Source organism: Perca fluviatilis, chromosome 12 (genome assembly GCF_010015445.1).
Source record: "Perca fluviatilis chromosome 12, GENO_Pfluv_1.0, whole genome shotgun sequence".
Lineage (NCBI taxonomy): Eukaryota > Metazoa > Chordata > Actinopteri > Perciformes > Percidae > Perca > Perca fluviatilis.
The window spans coordinates 31,931,780-31,939,517 of NC_053123.1; the positions used below are offsets into that span (position 1 = coordinate 31,931,780).

The window sequence follows — 7,738 nt, forward strand, 5'->3', positions numbered from 1 at the left end:
CCCGCAAGTTACATGTATTGCTTCCTTTAGGCCCCTATTAATTTCAGTTTAGCCGCAAACCCCCGCCTGCGGTGACCTCAGTCTCCTTTCTTCAGTCTAGGTGGGTCCTTCTGGTTTAAAACCAGCAACCCTGCTTTTAAACCAATCACAACCGTTTCGGCGCCAGCCGACGGAGCTACAGTGCCTCTGCTAAATAGCCTGAAGGAACTGGTTCCTCAGGAACATGTGTACTTTCAAAGGTTGCCGAAGCCGCGACAGAAAACTCCAATTGACAGTCTTAGCTAGCTGGTTCGGATTTACCCGGTGATCTGAGGAGAGGTAACCGCTAAGCCACAGATTGGCGACGCCAGCGACAGAACTCCCGCTCGCACGGGGATTAGCAGCAGTGCCAGTAAATGCCAAGAAAGCTGTTAAAAGCCTGCTCGGCACGCGCCTTCCGCATGGCGCCCACGGCGCTCTGTCCTTTCAGTGGTAGTTGGTGGTTCAGTCAACCTGAGAATATGTGACTTTGAGCTGGGTACAGAGCACCCCGAAAGCTGCCGGGTCGCTTTCGGGCGGACATTACGGGTTAAGTTTAGCCACAAAGTTTAGAAAAGATCATGGATTGGATTACAACACCACGCCAAGCTTCCTGGGTGAAAGACTTGCTTTCCAGGGCAGCAAACTCTGCCCCGGCTTCAAAGACCTCTCCCTACGCCGCCAGCCATGCTCTTGCCCAGTGCAGTCAATGTGGTTAAAACAACAAAAAAATGCGGAATGCTTACGAATGACAGTGCTTACATGTTTGTAGCTTTTGAACGTATGGTTTGTGAGAACAGGCTGTAGTGAAGAGGTCCTGGATTACCCAGAACCCAAGATACTTTTACAATAATTAGTACATGGCATTTAAATCAAAGTTCAGAGTGGAGCCACAGGCCATGTCTGTGCTTTTATGACCCTGAGATGGTGTAACAAGTCATCTGTTGCTGCTGTATTCTAAACCCAATAAACATTGTTATCCCGTGGGCAGCCCAAATATAGTCCGAGCCAAAGAGAACAATTGGATACGAATGTAACCAAACTCATGGAAACCTAAAACCAAAACCATTACTGCTGTGGATTACAGTAAGAGGTGGGAGAGGTCAAGAGGATGGCAGGGAAAGAGATGGCATGGAGCATGTATACTTGGGGGAGGGTTGAGCACCGAATCACTGGCAGTGATGTTTGATTTCTAAACTCCCTGCAGCCTCCCTCGGGGACGCCGAGCTTTTGCAGGCCAAGAAATCCCAGCGCCAGTCGGTCCAACTGTGTCAGACATGTAGAGCTAAATAATGCTGTTGTTTGTCTTCGCTCTCCTCCCATGTAGCAGCTCAGAGTGCTAAAAACACACATTTACAATAGGCGTCATGTAAGGCAACTTGTAGAAGAGAAAAACAAGTTGTTTTGTCGTCTCCATAGCATTCACGTTATTGCTGTTAAGAAAAGGATTATACTGTGAAATGCAGCTGCCTGATTCAATGTCAGAAACAAGAATGTCTTTAGTTTTGTGTGTATGTGTGTTTGTTCTGTTATGGTTGTCTAAGCTACTGGATGCCTAAATTTCCCTCGGGATGAATAAAGTATCTATCTATCTATCTATCTATCTATCTATCTATCTATCTATCTATCTCTGTCTAAATACAATCAATCACATCAGGAATCACTTCGTTTTCACATAAAACTCAACGCTGCCGGAAAAATCCTCACGAGAAAGGATGCACCGAAACTTTTAAAATACAAAGTAGTGTTGCATTGGAATTATATAAAGAAAACTTTTTTTTGGTGACTAGAGAATCAAAAGTCTTGATGAATTGAAGTAATAGGAGTCAAACTATCAAAACGTCCCTTACAAACTCTCACACAACTTCGTGAAGAATAATCCAAGTCTCATGTATGCAGTCGTAGTTCTCAGTACTTCCCAAACACATACGTTTGTGTACCCGTTACCCTGTTTCCGCCAAGGCATTTTGAGGGCGGTTCGAGCCGGTGCCTAACCCTCGAACCACAGTTCTTTGAGTTTACGACAGCCAAAGGAGCCGGCTCTCGGCCAGGAAAACTGGTCCCAGAGCCGCACCAAGTCGTTGCTGGTCTTGAACCGGTCGTTATCGGTGACCCAACAACACCAATGTTTTGACCGCCATTTTAAAGACACAGAGCTCATGGAAACATTGACGCTAAATCTAGTGGTTGGCCGAGGAGACAAATCTGTCTCCCTAGAGCATGTCTCGGCAGAGGTAAAAACAAACTAGAGGGAGTCTCCAGAACAAAAATCCGGGGTCAGCTCTATGTTCCCACAGCCCTATGTTCCCACATTTCTACGAATTTTTCTTAAAATTAGGCCCTATGTTCCCACATTTCGCGAATTTTTCTTAAAATTAGGCCCTATGTTCCCACATTTCTACCGAATTTTTCTTAAAATTAGGCCCTATGTTCCCACATTTCGCGAATGTTTCTTAAAATTAGCCCCTATGTTCCACATTTTGTAGGACATTTTCAAAATTAGGGTCTTGTGTGCCTACATTTCCCTTCAATTTAAGCCCCTATCCTCCCACCCCATTTTTTAGGGTAGCGGTAAGGGTTAGGGGTTAGGGGATAAAATCTGATATATATTCATGAAAAGGAAAATGTAGGAACATAGGTCGTAGAACATAGGGCCAATTTTCAGTGACATTTTTGTTATTAGAAATGTTGGGAATGGCTGTGGGAACGTAGGGCACGCCCCAAAACCGTGGTTCGAGGAAATACAGAAGGAGATGGCTGCCGCGGGTACAACACAAACCCTGGGGCAGATCAACAACAAACTAAAGAAGCTTAAAAAAAAAAAATAGTACAAGGAGTACAGTCTCCCTAAAATGTCAACTTGATGAAGAAAAAATACTTCAAAATGTCACGACAACGCATTTTTGAGCTCATTAAATTGTGTTTTTGAAATGTTATGTACTAATAATATACTGTGTGAGATGATGTGGAATCTTCTCAAACCCATCAAAGGCTTCGGTTGATCTGAAAAAGTTAATAAAATTTCACCCAATTTGGAGAAACACAGGATTTCGATGACAAAAGCTTTTTTAGCAGCACAGTGTGTAAGCTGGATCTATACATTAAATGAAGACATGAGCTTTGTTTTGTTGGCACTGTCTGTTACAAAGCAATGAACATCCTTCTTTACTTCATTTCCATTCAGATCATACCAGAGTGAAAGTATGTCCCTGATTTCTTTGTATTTTGCAATTTTAAGAAGCCCTACAAAATAAATAAAGTCTTAGTATTTGTTTGAATAAAGGTGTGTGGCTGCGTTCTCTTGCAGGGTTTGAGGAGAAGTGTGAAGGCGTTCAGTGCGAAGTACAAACACTGATCTTTCTCAGCCGTCCGGCATGTTTCCGCGCATGTTTATCTGGGAATCAACAGGCTCTCCAGGTGTGCAAACACGGGGCCCATGTGAACCTGCCTGAAGCAACCAGCTGGCTCGAGCCGGACTGCAAAATCTCTCAGGAATGCGAGGAGCGGGCGGAGATTCAGTTTGTTTGCTTTTTCTTAGAATTCTATCAACGCTAACCGAGTTTGTTAAAAACAGCTGTGACTGTTTGTCGTGGTGAAAAGAGCTTTTCACCAGAGAAATAAATGGAGTTACCACACTGTAAAAATACTCTGTTACAAGTAAAAGTCCTGCATTGAAAATGTTACTTAACCCTTGGGTTGTCTTCGGGTCAAATTTGACCCGTTTGTAAATGTCTATATCGGAAATATGGGTTTCTTTGTTACTACCTAATTGTAATTACCCAAAATAACACGGATTCCACACAACGCCAAGTACTGTAAAAAAGATCGGATCTCTACTTTCATTGAATTTTGTCTAAATGTTCCTGACTGAACCGTATTACACTTGCCCTTCTGTGATTATCCTTCCTTTAATATTAGTCTGAATAATTCATAATTTCTGCTGTTTTATCTCCAGGATTAGGTATAATTTCCTATAAATAAGGTTTATTGACCATGAATTCCAAAAATAAGGGTAAACTAGTAATAAGTTTGTGTTAGTGGTGTCTATATATGGTAGAGAAAGGAAGTGTAAAACAAGGGGGAAAAAGGGCCAAAAACTTTTAAAAAGCACCAAAAGGGTAAAAAATGTCAGAAAATGTTCTGTTTAGACCCGGAGGACGACAAGTGCATGGTCCAATGGAAGACAACACAAGGGTTAAGTTAAAGTCTGTAATTATAATCAGGAAGATGTAGTTAAAGTATTCAAAGTAAAGAACTCTCTCCTCCCATTGTAGAAAGTGTAAAGGATCCAACCAGTTGTGTGTTTAATGGTCTAATCATTACAGCTGGACTTGTAGGCCATTCTATTGTTGGCTAGTTTTACTTTTAGAATCAAACATCAGATTTTATAAACTCCATGTGTTTGGTGTAAGCGGACATTGTAATGGGAAAATTAAATTTTAGCCTAATTCCTTATATTTTTATGTTTAATTCGTACTTTCTTCATTCTGTTCTTGCCTTCCTGCGCTGTTTCCTGGAGGTCTCTTCTTTTCTCATAGAGACCATGTCTGGCTAGTCTGTGTTTGGGCTCATTCTTCTTGTGTGAAGTCTAAGGAGTCGCGTCACCATGGCAAAGCCGGTTGTCTTCGCCGGCCCGAACTGAGTCCGAAGCCAACACGAACACAACATCAGGTGTGGTCTTGTACATCTTGGCAAGTTTCTCCATGATTTCAGTCTTGGGGACTGTGGCCTTCCCGGGATGCAGGACATCGACAACCATTTTGAATGGCGACCCAGATGGGACTCATGTGCGGGGCTCAGATAAGAGAGACTCCGTGGTTGACTGAGGACTTGCGATCCGAGATCAAACGATCTTTGCCTCTACCTCGCCCAAAAAGCATTCAGAGAGAGAGGATCAGAAACCACGGAGGACTCTACTGACCCAACACTGATCTATTAAGACGGAAGCAATTCCAAGCAGCAGGGTAAGATCAAACTCTAATTTAAATTGAATTAAGAGTATTAATGAATTGGCTGTAGTAAACTTCCAGAAACAAATACTGACGTTGGAAACTGAAATAGGACAACCATTTTGGGGTTGTTTGTATATATTTTGGGTGGTCCTTTAAATTTGGGTAATTACATTTGTGATCATTCTAGCAGTATGTCTAGAACCTTCTGAGCCACAGATCTCTATCCACACGGGTGTGACTTTGTTTTATAGATTTTCGGGGGAAAAATCTAATAGAATTTTGAAGTAAATCTAATAAACGGTTTTTCAGAAACTGTTTTTTCGTGCATGGGTTTTTCCGAAATAAGATAGAAACCTGGCCGTACAGTGACGATTGTAAGTAGGAAGATAGAAAACTGGCCTTACAGTGACGATTGTAAGTAGGATGGGTAACGGATCGAGCGGATCCGGGTCACACACTCCTATGGGACCCGTGGTGGATGAGATGGTAAATGGTGGTTCAGAATATCTAGAGTGTCTGCCGTATTGGTCAAAATATTCTTTTTTTGGTTTCCTTTAAATTCGGGCAAAATTGAAAATGTTGAAACAGGCAAAAACACACATACACCAATAACCTCCTCATCAGTTCTAACCAAAGCCCATGTTCTGAGCTTTCTCTAAAAACCAGGAAGACAAGCTGGAGAAACGGAGGGACGAAGAGGACAAGGACTCAACTCTTGGACAGGACCGACAACATCAGTCACACCTGCATCGGGTGGAAGAAAGAACGAGCGAAAGTACGAAAAAAAACCATGTTTGAAGTGTTTGTCTGCATGTTACAACAGGCTGGTGGGCAACATACTAGCGCGGACTAAAAGGCCCCTCCCACGAAGGACGTGGTCGAGCCAGAGAGGCCCAGGCGGGTACCGTGGGCAAAATGGTCAGCCCAACAAACCAGACCAGTGTTTGTACTGCAAGCACTTTGGACATTGGGTATGTAACTGCCCGAAGAAAAAGCAAAAACCTTGTCCCTCTGTTTGACTGATTTCAAAAACTGATGAGGAAGGTAAGCGCTGGACACACACACACACACACACACACACACACACACACACACACACACACACACACACACACACACACACACACACACACACACACACACACACACCTCTGACAATAGAAGACATTGACATGGAAGACGCTATTTGCAAAAAATATATGTAATCATTAAAGTAATTTGTGTATTGTGATTAGGTTGTAATCAAAAGGGTGGAATGTAATGTAATGTAATTTAAGCCTAATTCCTTAGTTTTTTATGTTTAATTTGTACTTTACTTCTCTCACAAATGCTGAAAGAGTTGATCTCATTTCCCACATGCAGATTTTGATTCTAACTGCTGAGACGTCTAGTCTGGAACATAATGTGAGCACTGTTTGTGTGAACAGATAGGGGCTACAAGGTCGCCCTAAAACTATCGTACAGGGAGGAGGAGGTGAAATGGCTCCAAGATGTCTCTTTTGTTTTTTCTGATTGTCTTCATGTGTATCAGATTGCCTGTAAGAACTGTAGCATCATAACAAGTAAGTGTGTGTGCTGTCCTCTGAAGATGCATAAAAGCCTGGTGTTCTGTTCACTCATTTGAGAAACTGACTCCACACACTGGGCTGCGCCTTTTGTGAAATCATGTTGCTCCCTATTTGCAAATGTATATATATGTTTTTAATAAAATACAAAACCCAACTTGGTTCTAGTCTCAGACTGTCTTATTTGTTTCATTTTACTAAACTCTGAAAACTCTTCCCCCTGCTGCAAAGGAAACTTCCATCACAACATCTTAATGTGTAAAGTAACTAGTAACTAAAGCTGGAACAGATGAATGTAGAGGAGTAACTAAAGTAACTAGTAACTAAAGCTGGAACAGATGAATGTAGCGGAGTAACTAAAGTAACTAGTAACTAAAGCTGGAACAGATGAATGTAGAGGAGTAACTAAAGTAACTAGTAACTAAAGCTGGAACAGATGAATGTAGTGCAGTAACTACAGTAACTAGTAACTAAAGTAACTAGTAACTAAAGCTGGAACAGATGAATGTAGAGGAGTAACTAAAGTAACTAGTAACTAAAGCTGGAACAGATGAATGTAGCGAGTAACTAAAGTAACTAGTAACTAAAGCTGGAACAGATGAATGTAGCGAGAACTAAAGTGAACTAGTAACTAAAGCTGGAACAGATGAATGTAGCTGGTAACTAAAGTAACTAGTAACTAAAGCTGGAACAGATGAATGTAGTGCAGTAACTACAGTAACTAGTAACTCAAAGTAACTAGTAACTAAAGCTGGAACAGATGAATGTAGCGGAGTAACTCAAAGTAACTAGTAACTAACAAAGCTGGAACAGATGAATGTAGCGGAGTAACTAAAGTAACTAGTAACTAAAGCTGGAACAGATGAATGTAGCGGTAATAACTAAAGTAACTAGTAACTAAAGCTGGAACAGATGAATGTAGTGCAGTAACTACAGTAACTAGTAACTAAAGTAACTAGTAACTAAAGCAGAACAGATGAATGTAGTGCAGTAACTAAAGTAACTAGTAACTAAAGTAACTAGTAACTAAAGCTGGAACAGATGAATGTAGTGCAGTAAACTACAGTAACTAGTAACTAAAGTAACTAGTAACTAAAGCTGGAACAGATGAATGTAGTGCAGTAACTACAGTAACTAGTAACTAAAGTAACTAGTAACTAAAGCTGGAACAGATGAATGTAGTGCAGTAACTACAGTAACTAG

General features: G+C 41.4%; 1 pseudogene; it reads right to left on the reverse strand.

The window, feature by feature from the left end:
* The window catches only part of LOC120569385, a 5,532-nt pseudogene extending 731 nt beyond the window's left edge, over positions 1-4,801 (reverse strand).
* Positions 4,802-7,738: the final 2,937 nt, after the last annotated feature.